Source organism: Gopherus flavomarginatus, chromosome 1 (assembly GCF_025201925.1).
Source record: "Gopherus flavomarginatus isolate rGopFla2 chromosome 1, rGopFla2.mat.asm, whole genome shotgun sequence".
Lineage (NCBI taxonomy): Eukaryota > Metazoa > Chordata > Testudines > Testudinidae > Gopherus > Gopherus flavomarginatus.
This window is the reverse complement of record NC_066617.1, coordinates 200,528,971-200,549,834: the sequence shown is the minus strand read 5'-3', so window position 1 is coordinate 200,549,834 and position 20,864 is coordinate 200,528,971. Positions and strand designations below refer to the sequence as shown.

The 20,864-nt window shown below is 42.5% G+C and overlaps 1 protein-coding gene across 1 annotated transcript in view; it reads left to right on the top strand.

Moving 5' to 3' along the window:
* TIAM1 (TIAM Rac1 associated GEF 1) overlaps positions 1–20,864 on the top strand; it is a 261,857-nt gene that overhangs the window by 121,980 nt on the left and 119,013 nt on the right. The window contains 1 exon segment of the mRNA XM_050937175.1: positions 4,691–4,851. The gene's annotated coding sequence lies outside the window, so the exon portion shown is untranslated.

Here is a 20,864-nt window from a genome sequence, read left to right as displayed (position 1 = left end):
CATTGGCTTTGATGGGAGCATTATCAGGCCCATAAGGCTTACTCCTCTGAGCAGTCATGTGCCCTGATGTGTGGAGAACACTCAACACCTCACAACTGAGGGCCTTTTGTTAGTGTCCTTGGCTGATTAGTCTGTATTGGTTCTTTACTGTGCTATGAGAACTAATAATGCAAGAAAAATAGACCTCCTGATAAAAGAGAGACTCTCAGAATGAAATACCAGTTCATTTAAAGAAAATGAGTAAAAAGTCAAATGTAAAAATAAATCTCAGGGTCCATCAGTAAAACATTTAACAGCAAATGGTGCAGCTCTTAATAATTTTGTCTCTATTAAAATGTGTCTCTTTACATTATTTTGTTAAATTTAACTACAGACTGCGCGGCATGTTTTAGTGAGTTTTATGGAACAACAATCCATTGCTAGATGAGGAATAAATTATTTATAGATTAGAGTGTTTTAACATCCTACCGTGGGGTTGTTAAGGAGGTCAAAATATAGAGCATTGAAAACGGGATTAATGCAGCTGTGCTGCAGATGGTGCAAAAGCAGAGGGAAAAGGAAAAAATGCAGTAATCGTATACATATTTATATTTTAATCACAGTTCTTAAGAAATTGCACTTAAGACTTACAGGTTTCTAGAACCAAAATGTGTTTCCTATGTGTGTCTCTTTCTGGTGAATAGCTAGCATTGGTTGCAACCTCTCAAATTTTAATGGAACCATAAACAAACATGAGTATCTTTCTTCTCTAGCTCAGAAGGCTTATTCTTTGCTGCTTGTTTTGTTTCCCCATGGGATGGTGTCAAAAGACTTTAGGAACAGTGAGCATTTATAATAAATAACAAATCTCCTTTTTCTATCAGGAGGAAGTTGTTGTTTTATTTCAGTGCATGAAGCTTCCATAAAGAACTCTTTGCAAATGTAGTGAAAATACACTCCTATTATTCATAGGTATAGTATTTGGATTGAAAGCCTCGTAGAAAAACTTTATTGAGCTTGATTCATTACAATGTGCTTTTTATGTAATTTTTTTTGAAAGAAACTTCCAGTTATGCTTTCGCTAAGATTTTTTTGTACTGCATGAATTAGAGACAACCTTAGCCTGTTTAGGCTCTGGTATTTTTTCCCTTTACATGAAAGCCATATACAGTGCCATGAATAGCTTTAAAATAAAAAGTTATTAAAAAGCAATCAGTGATCCAAATTCTAACCAGCATTATAGCGCTATGCGTATCACATAGTCATCTGTGTTGTGTAATTTATAGTTTTCTAAGGATCCTGCAGAACCATAATACCATTGTCCTTCAAAGGCTTTGTCTAGCTGGGTCCTTACCTTAGTTTGAATGCATACCATCTAAATTTTTGTAACATAGCGTGTTCAGATAGTGTGGTGGTATCTAAACTACTTTTTTTCCTCCTAAAATTTCCCATGATTGCTCTCGATAGAGATGGGAGCGTAGCGTAGGAACCTAGTGTAGAGAAGATCGCCGATATTGTAACCATTGTGTTGTCTAATCCTGCTAAGAGTAGGTTAAATGACAGAGTGTTTAAATTGCTGTGCATACGCTGGTGTTCCTTTCCCTGCCACCACTGGTGGAGCTGCCTCAGTATTAATAACTGTGTAAATTTTAGGAAAATAAGGCTTTGTTTACACTATGGACCTTACAGAGGTGCAGCTGTACCACTGCAGCTACGCTGCTGTAAGGTATCCTGTGTAGCTGCTCTGTGCTGGTGGGAGAGAGCTCTGAGCAGTACTGAATGACAACAGTTAGGATGCTAACTATTATGTCTGCATAGAGTGTTTGTATAGTATTTGTATAAATAGGATGAATTTCAATAAGGACAAATGCAAAGTACTTCACTTAGGAAGTAGCAATCAGTTGCGCACATACGAAATGGGAACTGACTGCCTAGGAAGGAATACTGTGGAAAGGGATCTGGGGATCATAGTGGATCACAAGCTAAATACGAGTCAACAGTGTAATGATGTTGCAAAAAAAGCAAATATCATTCTGGGATGTACTAGCAGGAGTATTGTAAGCAAGACACGAGAAGTGATTCTTCAGCTCTACTCCGTGCTGATTAGGCCTCAACTGGAGTATTGTGTCCAGTTCTGGGCACCACATTTCAGGAAAGATGTGGACAAATTGGAGAAAGTCCAGAGAAGAGCAACAAAATGATTAAAGGTCTAGAAAACAGGACCGATGAGGGAAGATTGAAAAAACTGGGTTTGTTTAATCTGGAGAAGAGAAGACTGAGAGGGGACATGATAACAGTTTTCCAGTACATAAAAGGTTGTTACAAGGAAGAAGGAGAAAAATTATTCTCGTTAACCTCTGAGGATAGGACAAGAAGCTATAGGCTTAAATTGCAGCAAGGGAGGTTTAGGTTGGACATTAGGAAAAACTTCCTAACTATCAGGGTGTTTAACACTGGAATAAATTGCCTAGGGAGGTTGTGGAATCTCTATCATTGGGGATTTTTAAGAGCATATTGGACAAACACCGATCAGGGATGGGCTAGGTCAGTGGTTCTCAAACTGGGGCTGCCGCTTGTTCAGGAAAAGCCCCTGACGGGCCAGGCTGGTTTGTTTACCTGCCGCATCTGCAAGTTCGGCTGATCTGCGGTTCGCCGTTTCAGGCCAATGGGGGTAGCAGAAAGGACGGCCAGCATGTCCCTCGGCCCGCGCCACTTTCTGCAGCCCCCATTGGCCTGGAGCAGCGAACCACAGCCAATGGGAGTCGCAGTGGGCAGGACCTGGGACACAACAGGTAAACAGACAGGCCCAGCCCCTCAGGGGCTTTCCCTGAGCAAGTAGCGACTGTAGTTTGAGAACCACCGGTCTAGGTAATACTTAGTCCTACCTTGAGTGCAGGAGATTGGACTAGATGACTTGTCAAGGTCCCTTCCAGTTCTTTGATTCTATAGAAGCAGGAGTCAGGGAATATTTGTAGCATGAAGTTATTTTGCAATATTATTTTTCTTTCCAAACCATTTGGAACTAGTAGACCCAGTTTTGTACATTCAAATCAGTGGGAATTTTTCTTGCATAGCAAGTACTGAATTAGAGGTGTTTAACAATGTATTTATGGAACACATTTATGGAGCATCAGTATCAGTACTCTCAGTTCTAATATCTCTGTCCAAACACCCTTCAACAGGAAACAGTTTATTTTACAGTTACTGACATAAGAACATAAGAATTGCCATGCTGGGTCAGACCAAAGGTCCATTTAGCCCAGTATCCTGTCTTCTGACAGTGACCAATGCCAGGTGCCCTAGAGGGAATGAACAGAACAGATAATCATCAAGTGATCCATCCCCTGTCGCTCACTCCCAGCTTCTGGCAAACAGAGGCTAGGGACATCATTCCTGCCCATCCTGGCTAATAGCATTGATGGACCTACCCTCCATAAATGTATTTTAGTTCTTTTTCAACCCTGTTATGGTCTTGGCCTTCACAACATTCTCTGGCAAGGAGTTCCACAGGTTGACTCTGTGTTGTTTGAAGAAATACTTCCTTTTATTTGTTTTAAACCTGCTGCCTATTAATTTCATTTGGTGACCCCTAGTTCTTGTGTTATGAGAAGTAGTAAACAACACTTCCTTATCTACTTTTTCTACACCAAGCATGATTGTGTAGAGTAGGGGTCAGCAACCTTTCAGAAGAGGTGTGCCGAGTCTTCATTTATTCACTCTAATTTAAGGTTGTGCGTGCCAGTAATACATTTTAACATTTTTAGAAGGTCTCTTTCTATAAGTCTGTAATATATAACAAAACTATTGTTGTATGTAAAGTAAATAAGGTTTTTAAAATGTTTAAGAAGCTTCATTTAAAATTAAATTAAAATGCAGAGCCCCTCAGACCAGTGGCCAGAACCCAGGCAGTGTGAGTAGCCACTGAAAATCAGCTCACGTGCCACCTTTGGCATGCGTGCCATAGGTTGCTTACCCCTGGTATAGACCTCAATCAGATCTCCCCTTAGCCGTCTCTTTTCCAAGCTGAAAAGTCTCAGTCTTATCAATCTCTCCTCATTCAGAAGCCATGCCGTACCCTAGTCATTTTAGTAGCCCTTTTCTGAACCTTTTCCAATTCCAATATATCTTTTTTGAGATGGGGCGACTACATCTGCATGCAGTATTCAAGATGTGGGTGTACCATGGATTTATATTGCAGCAACATGTTATTTTCTGTCCTATTATCTATCTCTTTCTTAGTTATTCCCAGCATACTATTCGCTTTTTTGACTGCACTGCACATTGAGTAGATGTTTCCAGAGAACTGTCCACAATGACTCCAAGATCTCTTTCTTGAGTGGTAACAGCTAATTTAGACCCCATCTTTTTATATGTATAGTTGGGATTATGCTTTCCAATGTGTATTACTTTGCACACATTAAATTAAATTTCATATTAAATTTCATCTGCCATTTTGTTGCCCGGTCACCCAGTTTTTGAGAGATCCTTTTGTAGCTCTTTGCAGTCTGCCTAGGTCTTAACTATCTTTAGTAATTTTGTGTCATCTGTAAATTTTGCCACCTCACTGTTTATTCTTTTTCCCAGATCATTTATGAATATGTTGAATAGGACTGGTCCCAGAACAGACCCCCGGGGGACATCACTATTTACCTCTCTCCATTCTGAAAACTGATCACTTATTCCTACTCTTTTTTTCCTATCTTTTAACCAGTTGCTGATCCATGAGAGGACCTTCCCTCTTATCCCATGACAGCTTACTTTGCTTAAGAGCCTTTGGTGAGGGACCTTGTCAAAGGCTTTTTGAAAATCTGAGTACACTATATTCACTGGATCGCCTTGGTCCACACCCCCTCAAAGAATTCTAGTAGATTGGTGAGTCATGATTTCCCTTTACTAAAACCATGTTGACTCTTCCTCAACAAATTATGTTCATCTATATGTCTGACAATATTGTTCTTTATTATCATTTCAACCAGTTTGCCAGGTACTGAAGTCAAGCTTATAGACCTGTAATTGCCTGGATCACCTCTGGAGCCCTTTTTAAAATTTGGCGTCACATTAGCTATCCTCCAGTCATTTGGTACAGAAGCTGATTTAAATGATAGGTTACAGATGACAGTTAGTAGCGAGTTCCTTCAGAACTTTTGGGTGAATGCCATCTGGTCCTGGTTACTTATTGCTGTTTAATTTATCAATTTGTTTCAAACCTCCTCTAATGATACCTCAATATGGGACAGTTCCTCAAACCTGTCACCTAAAGAGAATGGCTCAGGTTTGGGAATCTCCCTCACATCATCAGCCATGAAGACCGATGCAAAGAATTCATTTCGTTTCTTCGCAATGGCCGTATCGTCCTTGAGTGCTGCTGACCAGGCTGATGACCACACAGTGCACTGCATTAGAGCAATCTCAGGACCTCTGGTGCTCAGGCTTCTCGAGTTCAGATGCATGGCAGAGTTGAGATGTTTTTGAGAACTGTGGGTAGTAGAATCGAAAGTGTTGGCTGTGCTGCTCCCCTAGCTCTCTCCAGCCCAACTAGTTTATAGAGCCACACTCACCCTTTGACATCTAGAGCTGAGGCTTCCTGTGTGTGAATGGAATTTTTTTCACTCATGTAACTGTTTGTGTTACCCTACTGAAATATAGTAGTGTCAAAGAGCCAGCCATGACCATACTGGAGAATCAGGTGCTTTGAAGAAGACTGCATGTGGAGGCCTGGGGCACCACTAAATGGTAACTTCAGATTGATGGGTTAGGGGGAATTGTAGGATCTTATCTATAACAAATGCATGCTTTGTGGGATGGGAGGAGCCTGGAAGAGGATGAAGAAAGGAAAATATTTGGACCCTTATCTCCCATAAGTTTTTTATATACTGTGCACTAGCTGCCTTTTGGAATGATAACCCTCACCCTCCCTATTTTTAGCAGGGTGCACAGAATTATGTGCCCAAATCCTTTTACTTCATATTGACCTAGGTAGTGCTGAAAAATTCTTTTAACAGTTTGGCTTCAGATGAGAAGCCATCTCATATCTTACCACCAATTCCAGCAAGCACTTAAAATTACATTTCATAACTTTCGCAGACAGGCTGCAAACATCTCTCTCCAATACACTAGCTGAATATCTAATTTCAAAGCAGAAGAAAAAAAAGACACCCCTATCCTCTTCCCAGATGAAAATTGTCTAGATTAATCATTTGCGTTAAGTTGGTTTTGTGGACAGGTAAAGGTATATCAAGAATTTGCTCCAGGCACTTGCACATTTTACTGTGACAAAAAACACCTGGGAGTTTCAGACCCTGAACTGCAATTCCATTAAGAAATGAATTAGCAAAGGGTTTGGATGCCAGCACAGAAATTTTGTCTGCTCTATATTGATGTGTGTGATAGTGATATATAAAGCCAGGAGGCGGGCTTGGGATGTGGTGGGAACAACAGGACATCTTAAAGTAGTGGGGGTGGAAATATTGAATAGTTATTCCAAAATAAATTTCACTTGAATGTGGTTATTTTGTAAGGCACAGTTGTGGCATGCTGGCTATTAAGAAAGAAGCAAAAATGGGTTTACATATGCAGAGAATTGAGCCACTGGGTTCTACTGTAATCCCTGCTCCTGATTTGCTGTGTGACCTGTGGCAAGTTACATAGGATAAAGTTTTCAAAGGTGACATCTCATTTGGGATGCCTTAATTTCATTGCTCAACTTTAGAACCTGAGAGCCTGATCTTTAGAAGTACTGCACGTCCCCCCCAATGAAGTCAAGTGCAGAGGTGGAAGCCCCTAGCACCTCTGAAAATCAGACCCAAAGTGTATCATGATGTGTACCTCAAAAACAAAGGTGCCCAAAACTAACAACCACTTACGAAAATGTTTGCCTTACTCTCTCTGTACCTCGTCTGCTGCATCTGTGGACTCCCACCACTTGCCTGTCATTATAAAGCATTTTGAAACAGATAATTGTTGAAAAGCATGTAAGTTCAAAGTATTAGTATCATAAACAGGAAAGACGTTACATTCTGTTTTGTCTACATGTGGTACTGCAATTGTTCGCACAATGAGTTGATCAACCAAATAGCATAAGACTTTAAGCATAACTGCTCCCAGGTTTCCTCATCAGGAAATTATTAGCTAATTCATTGCAAATTATGCATTGAACACAGTGACTATTCTACAAACATTTTCCAAGCATCTGATAACTTTCATTGGAAATGACATGTACAACATGCCAAAGATCATTTTGTTTAAAAATTACTAATGTGCTTTTAAAAGCAAGAAAAGGTTGCCCTTTTCCTTCTGCACAACTAGTGGTGGGGCAGCCATTAGGCCCAGGTCTAAATTTTGCTGTAATTCAAGCAAGGCATGTCCACATTTCAGATCTGAATCTGATGTGTTTGTAAAAAGTGCCTGCATATTGAGTAGTCCTTTTGACATTCTCAAAACCCTTCTGACATTCTGAAATGTTCACTGTTGCTAGTTTTGCTTCTGACTTTTATTTCTTGAGTTGCTTTTTTTCCTATCTAGCATTCTGTAGAGATGATAGACAAAATAATAAAGGAAACAGAAGCTGGCATCCATCTCCATATATATTTTAGGATGAATTTTAATTTTTTATAGGTTTTCCTTCTGCATTCATCACTCCCATAACTGAGCACCTCAGAAATGATTACAAAGACTCTTGTTGGCCTCAGGGCTTCAATGTGTTAGACATTGTCAAATACAATAGAAGAGAGAGTCTCTGCCCTGAAGAGCTTGCAATCTAAGATAAAAATCCAGACAAGGCTTGAGGGAAAGGCATACAAGCAAAGTGAGCAGGCTGATGACAGGCACATATCATGTTACTTCCATGCCATTTTTGAAAAGTCTATTTGTGTTTAAAATAGTTTTAGGGTTTTTCTAGATGGAGCTCGGGGAGTTGATATATATGCTCCAGGAATTATTTTGGGAAGTTCTGTGGCCTGTGTTACACAGGAGGCCAGACCAGATGATCACAATGGTCCCTTCTGGCCCTGGACTTTATGAATCTATACACTTATATTTGATGTAGGTGAACTGAGGTCCAGAAAGATTAAACGACTTGCCCAAGTTCACACAGGAAATCTGTGACAGAACCTGGAACGAAACCCAGCTCTCTTAAATGGTAGTCCAGCCCTCGTCTATCCTCATCTTCTTCTGGGTGGATATGAGGCAACACACCACTCACTGCTAGTCTGGTGCCTCCCCCGGCTGCTCTGGGGTTAGCTCACCAGGTCAATGCCCACTCCCGTGGTTGCACTTTGTCTCTCTCTCTGGTCTGCAGCATCTTTCTCACTCTGAGAATTGCAGCGTCCTCTTCTTGACTCAGCCAGGTCACTCGGCATTCCCCCCTTCTAGTGTATATGAAAGTCTTTCCTTCAGCAGCCCTAGGCAGTCTTCTCATTAACTGCCTCAGGAGCCACTCCCTCAGTGGCTGGTGGGGGAAGCTGGGCTCACCTTCTACCTTCCAGTTCAAGGATCCGCAGCCCAGCAGTTCTGAGCTTTACTTTCCCATCCCTTTCTGCTCCTTCCTTGGACTGCTTCCTACCACTCCTGGTTCCGCCCCCCTTCCTACTCTGGCATTACCAGCTCCAAAGCCTCCTCCCTCTTCCCAGCGAGTGATTTCTGCCTGCTTTCTTGCAGCCTTGCCCAGCAGCCCCCAAATATTCCTCCCTCTTCCCAGAGAGTGACTGCCCTTTCTCAGCAGCAGCCCTATTCTATTGCCAGCTGCCTGGTTTTATAGGCCTCATCTGTTCCTGCTCATCTGCACCTGCTTTCAGTTAGCTCCCTGGCTCCTCCTCCAGGTGTAGCTGGTGTAGTTAATTGGTCTGGCTGGCCATCTTAACTCCTGTCAGTCCTGTGTGGGGTGGACACCCCTTCACAGTGGACTTTGTACTTTTCTCAACTCTTGTAGTATCCCAAAGCACAGTTAACAAGTTGCAGATGTCAGAGATGAAAGCATAGCCACTGTGCACCAAAAAACTTGACAGCCTTGTAGAAAGACTCTGGGAGAGATTGCATTAGAAGACTAATTAGAAGACTAATACATTAGAAGCAAGAGGAAGACCAAGGACAGGGTAGGCCCACTGCTCAGTGAGGAGGGAGAAGCAGTAACAGGAAACTTGGAAATGGCAGAGATGCTTAATGACTTCTTTGTTTCTGTCTTCACTGAGAAGTCTGAAGGAATGCCTAACATAGTGAATGCTAATGGGAAGGAGGTAGGTTTAGAAGATAAAATTAAAAAAGAACAAGTTAAAAATCACTTAGAAAAGTTAGATGCCTGCAAGTCACCGAGGCCTGATGAAATGCATCCTAGAACACTCAAGGAGCTAATAGAGGAGGTATCTGAGCCTCTAGCTATTATCTTTGGAAAATCATGGGAGACAGGAGAGATTCCAGAAGACTGGAAAAGGGCAAATATAGTGCCCATCTATATAAAGGGAAATAAAAACAACCCAGGAAACTACAGACCAGTTAGTTTAACTTCTGTGCCAGGGAAGATAATGGAGCAAGTGGTTAAGGAAATCATCTGCAAACACTTGGAAGGTGGTAAGGTGATAGGGAATAGCCAGCAGAGATTTGTAAAAAACAAATCATGTCAAACCAATCTTATAGCTTTCTTTGATAGGATAACAAGTCTTGTGGATAAGGGAGAAGCGGTGGATGTGGTATATGTAGACTTTAGTAAGGCATTTGATACGGTCTCACATGATATTCTTATTGATAAACTAGGCAACTACAACATAGATGGGGCTACTGTAAGGTGAGTGCATAACTGGCTGGATAACCATACTCAGAGGGTACGTCTACACTACGGGATTATTCCGATTTTACAGAAACCAGTTTTGTAAAACAGATTGTATAAAGTCAAGTGCACGCGGCCACACAAAGCACAATACTTCTGTGGTGTGCGTCCATGTACCGAGGCTAGCGTCGATTTCTGGAGCGTTGCACTGTGGGTAGCTATCCCATAGCTATCCCATAGTTCCCACAGTCACCCCTGCCCATTGGAATTCTGGATTGAGATCCCAATGCATGATGGTGCAAGAACAGTGTCACGAGTGATTCTGGGTAAATGTCGTCACTCATTCCTTCCTCCGTGAAAGCAACGGCAGACAATCATTTCTCGCCCTGTTTCCCTGGATTGCCCTGGCAGACGCCATAGCATGGCAACCATGGAGCCCGTTTTGCCTTTTGTCACTGTCACCGTTTGTGTACTGGATGCCGCTGACAGAGGCTGTACTGCAGCGTTACACAGCAGCATTCATTTGCCTTTGCAAGGTAGCAGAGATGGTTACCAGTCATTCTGTACTGTCTGCTGTGCCATTGTAAATTGGCGATGAGATGATGGTTATCAGTCATTCTGTACTGTCTGCTGCTGTCATGGGTGCTCCTGGCTGACCTTCGCTGAGGTCGGCCGGAGGCGCAAAGACAGAAATGGGAATGACCCCCCCCCCCCGGGTCATTCCTTCCTTTATGTTGTATCTAAAAATAGAGTCAGTCCTGCCTAGAATATGGGGCAAGTGTACTAGAAAACCAGTATATCAGAGAACCAGAGAGCACAGCCACTCCGTGTCAGATCCCACAGAAATGACGAGCTGCATGCCATTCTAGGGGGTGCCCCTGCAACAACCCCACCCATTGATTCCCTTCTCCCCCAACCCTTCTGGGCTACCATTGCAGTGTCCCCCAATTTGTGTGATGAAGTAATAAAGAATGCAGGAATAAGAAACACTGAGTTTTTAGTGAGATAAAATGAGAGGGAGGTAGCCTCCAGCTGCTACGATAGTCGAAGCAGGACATTAAACGGTGGCGGGGAGGGGAGCCCAGCATCCCACTGCTGTGATAGTCCAGGCAGTACAGAATCTTTCTTTAGACATGAAAGGGGTAGGGGGGGCTGATGGAACTCAGCCCCCAGTTGCTATGATGAGGATGGTTACCAGCCGTTCTGTACCATCTACTGGGAATGACTGGGAGTCATTCCTATTTTTACCCAGGTGCCCCCAGCCGACCTCACCTGAGGCCAGCCAGGAGCACTCACAGAATGATGAGGACCGCTATCAGTCCTTTTGTACAGTACCATCTGCCACCGGGGAGGGGAGGGGAGAGGATGTTGCTATTCATTGCCACAGCACCGCATCTACTAGCAGCATGCAGTAGACATAGGGTGACATATAAAAAAGTCAAGAAACGATTTTTTTCCCTTTTCTTTCATTGGGGGGAGGGAAGGGTAAATTGATGACATATACCCTGAAACACCCCGGACAATGTGTTTGACCCTACAGGCATTGGGAGCTCAGCCAAGAATGCAAATGCTTTTCGGAGACTGCTGGGGACTATGGGATAGCTGGAGTCCTCAGTAACACCTCCCTCCCTCCATGAGCGTCCATTTGATTCTTTGGCTTTCCATTACGCTTGTCACACAGCACTGTGCTGTGGACTCTGTATCATAGCCTGGAGATTTTTTCAAATGCTTTGTCATTTCGTCTTCTGTAACGGAGCTCTGATAGAACAGATTTGTCTTCCCATACAGCGATCAGCTCCAGTATCTCCCGTACGGTCCATGCTGGAGCTCTTTTTGGATTTGGGACTGCATCGCCACCCGTGCTGATCAGAGCTCCACGCCGGGCAAACACGAAATGAAATTGAAAAGTTCGCGGGGCTTTCCCTGTCTACCTGGCCAGTGCATCTGAGTTCGGATTGCTGTCCAGAACGGTCACAATGGTGCACTGTGGGATACCGCCCAGAGGCCAATACCGTCGATTTGCGGCCACAATAACCCTAATCCGATATGGTAATACCGATTTTAGCGCTATTCCTCTCGTCGGGGAGGAGTACAGAAATCAATTTAAAGAGCCATTTATATCAATATAAAGGGCCTCGTAGTGTGGACGAGTGCAGCGTTAAATCGGTTTAACGCTGCTAAAATTGGTTTAAATGTGTAGTGTGGACCAGGCAGGAGAGTAGTTATTAATGGTTCCCAATTCTGCTGGAAAGGTATAACAAGTGGGGTTCTGCAGGAGTCTGTTTTGGGATCGGCTCTGTTCAATATCTTCATCAACGACTTAGATATTGGTATAGAAAGTACATTTATTAAGTTTGCAGACGATACCGAACTAGGAGAGATTGCAACTGCTTTGGAAGATAGGGTCATAATTCAAAATGATCTGGACAAATTGGAGAAATAGTCTGAGGTAAACAGGATGAAGTTTAATGAAGGCAAATGCAAAGTGCTCCACTTAGGAAGGAACAATCAGTTTCACACATACAGAATGGGAAGAGACTGTCTAGGAAGGAAAACGGCAGAAAGGGATCTAGGGGTTACAGTGAACCACAAGCTAAATATGAATCAACAGTGTGATGCTGTTGCAAAAAAAGCAAACGTGATTCTGGGATGCATTAACAGGTGTATTGTGAGCAAGACATGAGAAGTCATTCTTCTTCTCTACTCTGCGCTGGTCAGGCCTCAGTTGGAGTATTGTGCCCAGTTCTGGGCACCGCATTTCAAGAAAGATGTGGAGAAATTGGAGAGGGTCCAGAGAAGAGCAACAAGAATGATTAAAGGTCTAGAGAACATGACCTATGAAGGAAGGCTGAAAGAATTGGGTTTGTTTAGTTTGGAAAAGAAGACAGAGGGGATATGATAGCAGTTTTCAGGTATCTAAAAGGGTGTCACCAGGAGGAGGGAGAAAACTTGTTCACCTTAGCCCCTAAGGATAGAACAAGAAGCAATGGGCTGAAACTGCAGCAAGGGAGGTTTAGGTAGGACATTAGGAAAAAGTTCCTAACTGTCAGGGTGGTTAAATACTGGAATAAATTGCCTAGGGAGGTTGTGGAATCTCCATCTCTGGAGATATTTAAGAGTAGGTTAGATAAATGTCTATTAGGGATAGTCTAGACAGTATTTGGACCTGCCATGAGGGCAGGAGACTGGACTCGATGACCTCTTGAGGTCCCTTCCAGTCCTAGAATCTATGAATCTATGATAATAGTTTCTGCCACTCGCAGAAGTGAGTTTTTTATGCCAAAGGGGGAATGCTCTCCAATTGGCACAAAGTGTCTTCTCCAGGCACTCTGCAGTACTTTATGTATAGACGTACCCTTAGTCTGCTGGTTAAGGAAATAGTCAAATGTCTTTCTGCTGCACCATAGTGGAGTTTTATCTCAAGCCAGCCCTATTAGTTTTTCAAGCAGTAATTGAGCTCAGTAAGGCACTTAGGTGAACAGATTTGTGCCAGTACTTAAGAATTCACAGGTTTGGGGTCTATATTTTGGAAATGACAACACATGTAATTATTAGGAGAAATCAGAAAACTGGCTCAATTGTGCTTCTTCTAAAACACGATAGGGTGCATAGTATAACATTACATTTATGTTTTTGGTAGCCTGAACAGGATGAAATAATGTGGTTTTCCTGCAATGCTGCTTGAAGTATGCCCTTCAAAGACTGCAGTGTTGTCAAATGTTGGAAATGCATCTTTGGAGAAAGAGAGAGTTCTTCCACAATGTTTATTTATTTTACATAAGTAATTTATAAAGTGCTACTGGTGTGCATGGTAATAAAATAAAGAAGAAAAAGTTCATGGCTCTAAGATCTTATAGTCTAATACCAGATGCTGTATTGGGATCTACTAATGCGGGATCCTTCACGTGTTTAGAGTCCCATTCACATCAGTGGAACATTCTAGAATCCCAGTGCATGTATTTGGACTAATTTATACTATAAAGAAGTGAGGAGAGATGCAAAAAGTCCTTCAGTTTGAGCTGGGGGCTGGGAGCAGGTATGTGTCTTGCTGCTCCTATTCACTTAATTTACACTTTTGATGTATAAGAACTTTGATTTTATAATAAATGTAAAATGGAGTATGGGCACAGGAGAGTTGATCAGTGGTTAGATGGAGGAAGCTAACTGAAAGGAGCAATGTGTTAGGTCTGATGTGAAGAAGGAGGAATTTGAGGAGACAGGAGGCAGTGAATCAGGGAGTCAATGGAAAAATGCACAAACATGAGTGAGAGGAGACAGTGTTTGGTAATGTTGGGGGAATTGGCAGAATTTACAACATGGGTGGAATGTAGGTAGACAAGGGCAACGATGTAGGGAAGGAGGGGTACTATCACATTATGTTTTAAATGTAGGCTAAAACCGTTGGGCCAGAGCCTCAGCTGAGGTAAAATTGATGTAGCTCCATATAAGTCAGTGTAACTCTGTCAGATCTGGCCCATGATGTTGACTAGTGTACTGAGGCATTCAAATGGCATCCAAAGTGAAAACGTTGGCTGGTTAGTCTGTCCGTCTCATCTCATTTTTTTTACTATGGGAATGAGTATAGCTTTGCAGTTGCAGCATGTGCTCAACACTGGGAGGGTGTAGGCGAGTGAGTCATGGGCGATTTCACAGACACTTTTGAAACCACTTGAAATTTTCTGAGTAGCTATATTTAACACCAAATCTGCGGTCATGTTCTGTGCTGATTCATTCTGCAATTCCATTGTCTTCAGTGGGGTTGAACAGCCTGTAAATTAGTGCCAATTTTGATCCATAGGGTTTAACTGTGGTAGCTGCGATTCCCTTGCCAGCCATAGGATGCCGCTAGGGAACTCCTAGTCTTGGCATTTGATAAACATGGTTAAGTCAACAGGTCAAAATGCTGGGCTACTATTGCAAACTATGCAGTAATGGGGCTTTTATTAGCTACACTCACGAATAGAGAGTAAATTGAAAATATATCAATCTTGATCCAACAATTTGTGCTTCTTTTTTTTATTAATTTGCATAGTGGTAGCACCTAGCAGCCCCAGTCAAAGAACAAGGCCTCATTGTGCTAGGTTCAGTAACCCGTCCCCCGCCACCCAATAGATGGTCCCTGCACCAAAGAGTTTGCAATCTAAAACAAAAGACAACAGGTAGGTACAACTTTATATGAACTCTTTGGGTCCAGGACTGTGTATCCATATGGATTTGTATAACGTCTGGGAGAACAAGCCCTCATCCTTATTGGAGCCTTTGGATGCTACCGCAATAGAAATAAAACTGAATCTAGTGTATGTTAAAGTCTGAGATCTTAAAGTAAAGAGTTAAAGGAGAATATGTCTCTTGTCTGTGTAAAGCACAGATAAAATGACCTAGGAAATGTATAGGAAATGTGTCAGTGGACTGTGCTATCTCTGCATAAATCAACAGTATAAAACGTCTGAGAAATGAAAGATAAACAGTGAAGTACTTTGACAAATGATTTGTTTGGTGCAGAGTACAAATGTGTGAAAGAAAGAAACGTTGAAGTCTTTGATGGGTAATTGCAGGTACCTTGTGAAACCCCAACAGCCAGACAGGGTGTCGTCAGGCCAGACAAAATCACAAAAAAGGGGCTTGTCTAAACTAGCACTTTACAGCACTGCAACTTTCTCGCTCAGGGGTATGAAACAACACCCCTAAGCGCTGCAAGTTTCAGCACTGTAAAGTGCCAGTACAGACAGTGCATCAGCAGGGCTCCCAGCGCTGGTATCTATGCCCCTCATGGAGGTTTTTTTTTTAGAGCACTGGGAGAGCTTACTTTCAGCACTGTGCCGTGACTACCCAAGCCGTGTTAAAGCGCTGCGGCAGCGCTTTAACGTTGCCAGTGAAGGCATGCCCAAAGTCATTAAGGCTATGTCTATACTAGCACTTATGTCAGCAAAACTTTTGTCGCTCGGGGGCAGGAGCAGCTCTAGCTTTTTTGCCACCCCAAGCACGGCAGGCAGACTGCCTTTGGTGGCTTGCCTGCGGGAGGTCCCTGGTCCCACGGTTTCAGCAGCATGCTTGTGGGAGGTCCGCTTGCTGCTCCAGGCATGCGGTTGGAGTGCTGGTGCCTGGAGCCACTGCTGCTCAGAAGAGTGGAAAAAACATTCCTCTGCATGACATATGTTTTGCCAGCATAAGTGCTCATGAGCACAGCCCTGTGTCAGTGGGAGACGCTCTCCCACCGACATAGCTAACACCGCTCGGCACTTGTTGAGCTGGTTTTATTATGTCGACAGGAGAGCTCTTCCCTGCTGGCATAATGTGGCTACACAAGAAATCTTACAATGGCACAGCTGTATTGGTACAGCTTTGCTGCTGCAAGCTTGTAAATGTAGACATGCCCTAAGATAAAAGATTAATGTCTGCAGTACTAAAATCTACAATGTTGTCATAGTTATAAAAGCCTGATGTAAATTTAGTAAATAGTTAAAGTCGAAGCCTCAAAGAGAAAAAGTCATTAAGCTGTTAGTTAGTTTGGGATATCACCTTATCCCGTAGAGCTTGGCTTTCCTTCCAGAGGCACCAATAAAACTGCTATCAACTAAGAGTTTGTTTGTTGTTTTGGTTTGGAGAATATAGCATTCTGCCACAACAGGCACATGCAACTCCAATGTCAATGTATGTTTGTACAGTGCAAGTAACACCCTTTAACTTCTTCAGTGTCACCTCCTTTCATTTCTTTTCAGGATTTCTTGTTTATATTCTGACACTGTTTTAAAAAATTAGTTCTAGATGTTAATTTAGTGTTATTTATATCAAGTGAGCTTAGTGTAATGTTTAGCTCAAGAGATTGGGAATCGAGATTTCTGGGTTCTCTTCACCACATTGTAATTGTGACTTGGGCAGATCATGTAACTCAGTTTCTACATCTGTAAAATGGGAATGGTAATGCCTAAATACCTCACAGGTAGATTTTGAGGATTAGTTAATATTGAGTAAGTGCTTTGCAATCCTCACATAAAGGCTTTGTATACATGCAAACTATTGTTTTAGTTCTTCTGCTGATGAAAAACCTAATCTTTAGAAGATCTTAAGAATTCTGAAGAGATGATAAGCAATGAAATATGTAAAGATCAGCCAGCCACACACAGGCATTTGTTTACAAGATTCCCATGAATCCCAATAAGAGCTGGAAGTTTGTTTATTAAATTAATACATTTCAACAGTCACAGACAACAGGACAGTCTGCCATAAAACTGATAATTTTGAGGTACAGGACCAGCTCTTCAGAGCTGCTGACCACTGGTCACTCTCGTCAACTTCAGTCTGAGGTATGGGTGCTCAGCAAATCTGGAAATGAGGCCCAGAATTAACTAGAGAGACAAAAGAAAACCGACCAAACAGAAGACAATTGTTGGCACTGCATTATATTGACAATCCGACATTGAGCCTTGCCAACAGATACATAAAGTTCTAATACCTTTATAAAATTCCATATAGAAACCAGTGTATTTGAACACAAGAAGGGAAACCTTTTAGTATGTTCTGACTCTTCTAGCCCACCGATTTGTTACACAAATAGCAATAAAATAAACCTTGCCTCATTCTTATCTGTACAAAGGTATTACTTATCTTCTAATGTTACTCTGAATTTGGGATAGAAAAAAATGGCTGTTGTCACAAAGTTTCTTGAGCAGACTGAATATTTATCTCTTGCCTTGTGTTTCCCTTTTCCCAGCAGGAAGCATCAAAACGCGGTGATCCTGGAAATCAGGCTTTTATTTATTTATTTTTTTAAAATCTGTTTCCAAACTCTCACAATCAGTTAATAAATAAATAAATAAAGTAACCAGCCGAAAAGAGTCAATCCAGCCTCTCCACAGGATCTACTGATTCCATATGCCTCAGTGATTTTCTAGATGATGGCAAGCCAAAATCTTTTTCTGTGACTACAGAAGGTTCAAATTTCACATTTGAAATCTCATCTAATGAAACAGGCAGAACAAGAAGAGGATTTTCTTCTTGAGACATCTCATTTAAATTTAATAGAGCAAAGCAGGAGGCCTGGAATTTGTGTTCCAGAGCCTCCCACCTATAATGTCTATCAAGATTATCTTGAAATAATTGCATTGGAGAGGTCCTACCATTTTAATTTGATCTCTTTTAAAGAAGTTTGTGTGATTGCTTTCTGTTTTTTCGAGGGCTTCTTGTAGTTTTTTTAATCTGAAGTCAAATGGCATAAACTTTTTGATATATGGTTTTGATGAAATTATACAGTATATTTAATGTAATCTCTTCCATCTAGTTAGATACTTATGTCCCTGTACTGTCAGAGTGCCTCATATACTAATGAATTTATCCTCACATTACTCCTGTGACATAGTAAAGTATTATCCCCATTTTACAGATGAAGAACTGAGGCACAGAGACATTAAGTGACTTCCCTATGAATCTGTGGCAGAGACAGAAATTGCACTCAGGTCTCGAGAATACTAATCCAGTGCTTTAACCACAGGACCCACCTTTTCTTACGCTTCAGAACTAAAGGTATGTCTACACTGCCCATATTGCAGCATGGCCATGGCAGCGCTGTGATGTGGGCAGCGTAGACACGTCTTATTGCTGAGGGAGAGCTTTCCCAGGGATTTGAAAAACAAACAGACAAAAAAACCCACCCTTAATGGTGGTGGTAGCACAGCTCCCGGCGATAAAGCGCTGTCTATACTGGCATTTTTCAGCACTAAAACTTGTCGCTCAGGGGGGATTTTTTTCCCACACCTGAATGACTAAAGTTTTAGCGCTGAAAGTGGCAGTGTAGACACAGCCTAAATACACTAAATCCAGTCCTCTAGATCAGATCCACCCCTCCCTGCTGTCCCCTCTCCCCTGCAGCCTCAGCGCGCCACCAGCGCAGGAGGGGGTTGCACTGTGGGGGCAGGGGAGAGCAGGGAGGCAGGCTCACCTGTAGCCTCAGGGGAGCAGGCGGGTGGTGCAGGTAGCAGGAGCGTGGTGAACACGGGCGGAGGTCACAGGAGGAGCACCGGGTGGCCACACAACCAGCCAGAGAGAAGCAGCGCTTTGAAGGGGAAACTGCCGCTTCTCTCTGGCTGCGCAGCTGCCCCTGCTCCTCCTGAGTCCTCCGCCCATGTTCGCAGGGTTACATTCTGAAAGGGGCTTTTGAGGGGGGGTTGAGTGGGGTCCCATGGGGCCTGTCAGGGGACGGGGGTGTGGATAGGGTCAGGACAATCAGGGAGCCGAGAGTGTTGGAAAGGGGATGGGGTTCCTGAGGGATGGTTAGGGGCAGGGGGTCCCAGGAGGGGGTGGTTAGGGGACAAGGAGCGGGGGGGGGGGTGGATGGGTCGGAGGTTCTGAGGGGGGCAGTCAGGGGGCAGGAAGTGGGAGGGGACAGATAGGGTTAGGCACGGCCTTCCGTACCCTGTCCTCCATACAGTTTTGGAACCCCGATGTGGTCCTCAGGCCAAAAGGTTTACCCGTCCCTGCTCTAGATCTTTGTGAGTCACAGACAGGGAGGCCTGGAGCATGGTAGCTGCACTCCCAAACCCGCAGAACAGCTAACAGAACACTGTAGACCTCAGACAATTAACAATCTCCAATTTTGAAAACCAATGCTGCAGTTAAACATGTCTGTGCACATCTTTGAAAAATGTCCTCAGGCTTCTTGACCTGACTGATCCCTGGATGCCGTCATAACTTGGTGAACATGAGGGAAAAAAAACAATTGAAACAAAGTTGAGAAACATGTGGGAAAGCCTATATGAGTATTGCAAGTTATTTCATGAGACTAATGACACAATGTGGGATTACTGATGGGAAAGAACTATATAATGTTGCCTAATTTATTCAACATTTCTGATTGTTAATCATCTTCGATCTAGACGATTGCTAGCCATTCCATTGTAAGCCATGAATTTCAGTCTCTCAGATCACCTCGGGCTGAAAGTGCTTATTAGGCCATCAAATCATTATTTTAAAAATTATTTTTTATTTAATTGTAACATTTTATAAACCCTAAAAGGATTAAAGAAAACATATGAAGAGCTTGATTCTTAAGAGTGTTAAGCATAGAAATTGTCTAATTTGCCCTCCGAGTTACTGTGATTTCATGTGTAATTTGAGTTGATTAAGGAATTAATGACCAGTCTAGCTTCCTTATGCATGTGCAAATAGCCATTTTCCTTGGGCAGTCATGATAGCTGTGCATGCAAATGTGCATTTTGTGTTTGAAAATCAGGGCTTACATATGGGATTTTCAAAGGTACTCAGAGAATTAGGCCAATTCTGAGTGCTTTCCCATGCTCAATGTCCCAAGACTTTCCAAATAATGGCTTGTCTAAATATAATATAAGGTTTGCAGACAATACCAAGCTGGAAGGCATTGCAAGTGCTGTGGAGGATAAGATTAAAATTCAAAATGATCTGGACAAACTGGAGATGTGGTCTGAAGTAAATAGGATGAAATTCAATAAGGACAAATGCAAAGGAAGGAACAATCAGTTGCACACATATAAATGGGAAATGACTGCCTAGGAAAGAGTACTGCGGAAAGAGATCTGGGGGTCATAGTGAATCACAAGCTAAATATGAACCATCAGTGTAACACTGTTGCAAAAAAAAGCGAACATCATTCTGGGATGTATTAGCAGGAGTGTTGTAAGCAAGGCACGAAAAGTAATTCTTCCACTCTACTCTGCAGATTAGACCTCAACTGGAGTATTGTGTCCAGTTCTGGGTGCCACATTTCAGGAAAGATGTGGACAAATTGGAGAAAGTCCAGAGAAGAGCAACAAAAATGATTAAAGGTCTAGAAAACATGACGTATAAGGGAAGATTGAAAAAATTGAGTTTGTTTAGTCTGGAAAAGAGAAGACTGAGAGGGGACATAACAGTTTTCAAGTATATAAAAGGTTGTTACAAGGAAGAGGAAGGAGAATTGTTCTTCTTAACATCTGAGGATAGGACAAGAAGCAATGGGCTTAAATTGCAGCAAGGGCGGTGTAGGTTGGACATTAGGAAAAACTTCCTGACTGTCAGGGTTAACACTGGAATAAATTGCCTAGGGAGGTTGTGGAATCTCCATTGTTGGAGATTTTTAAGAGAAGGTTAGACAGACACCTGTCAGTGATGGTCTAGATAA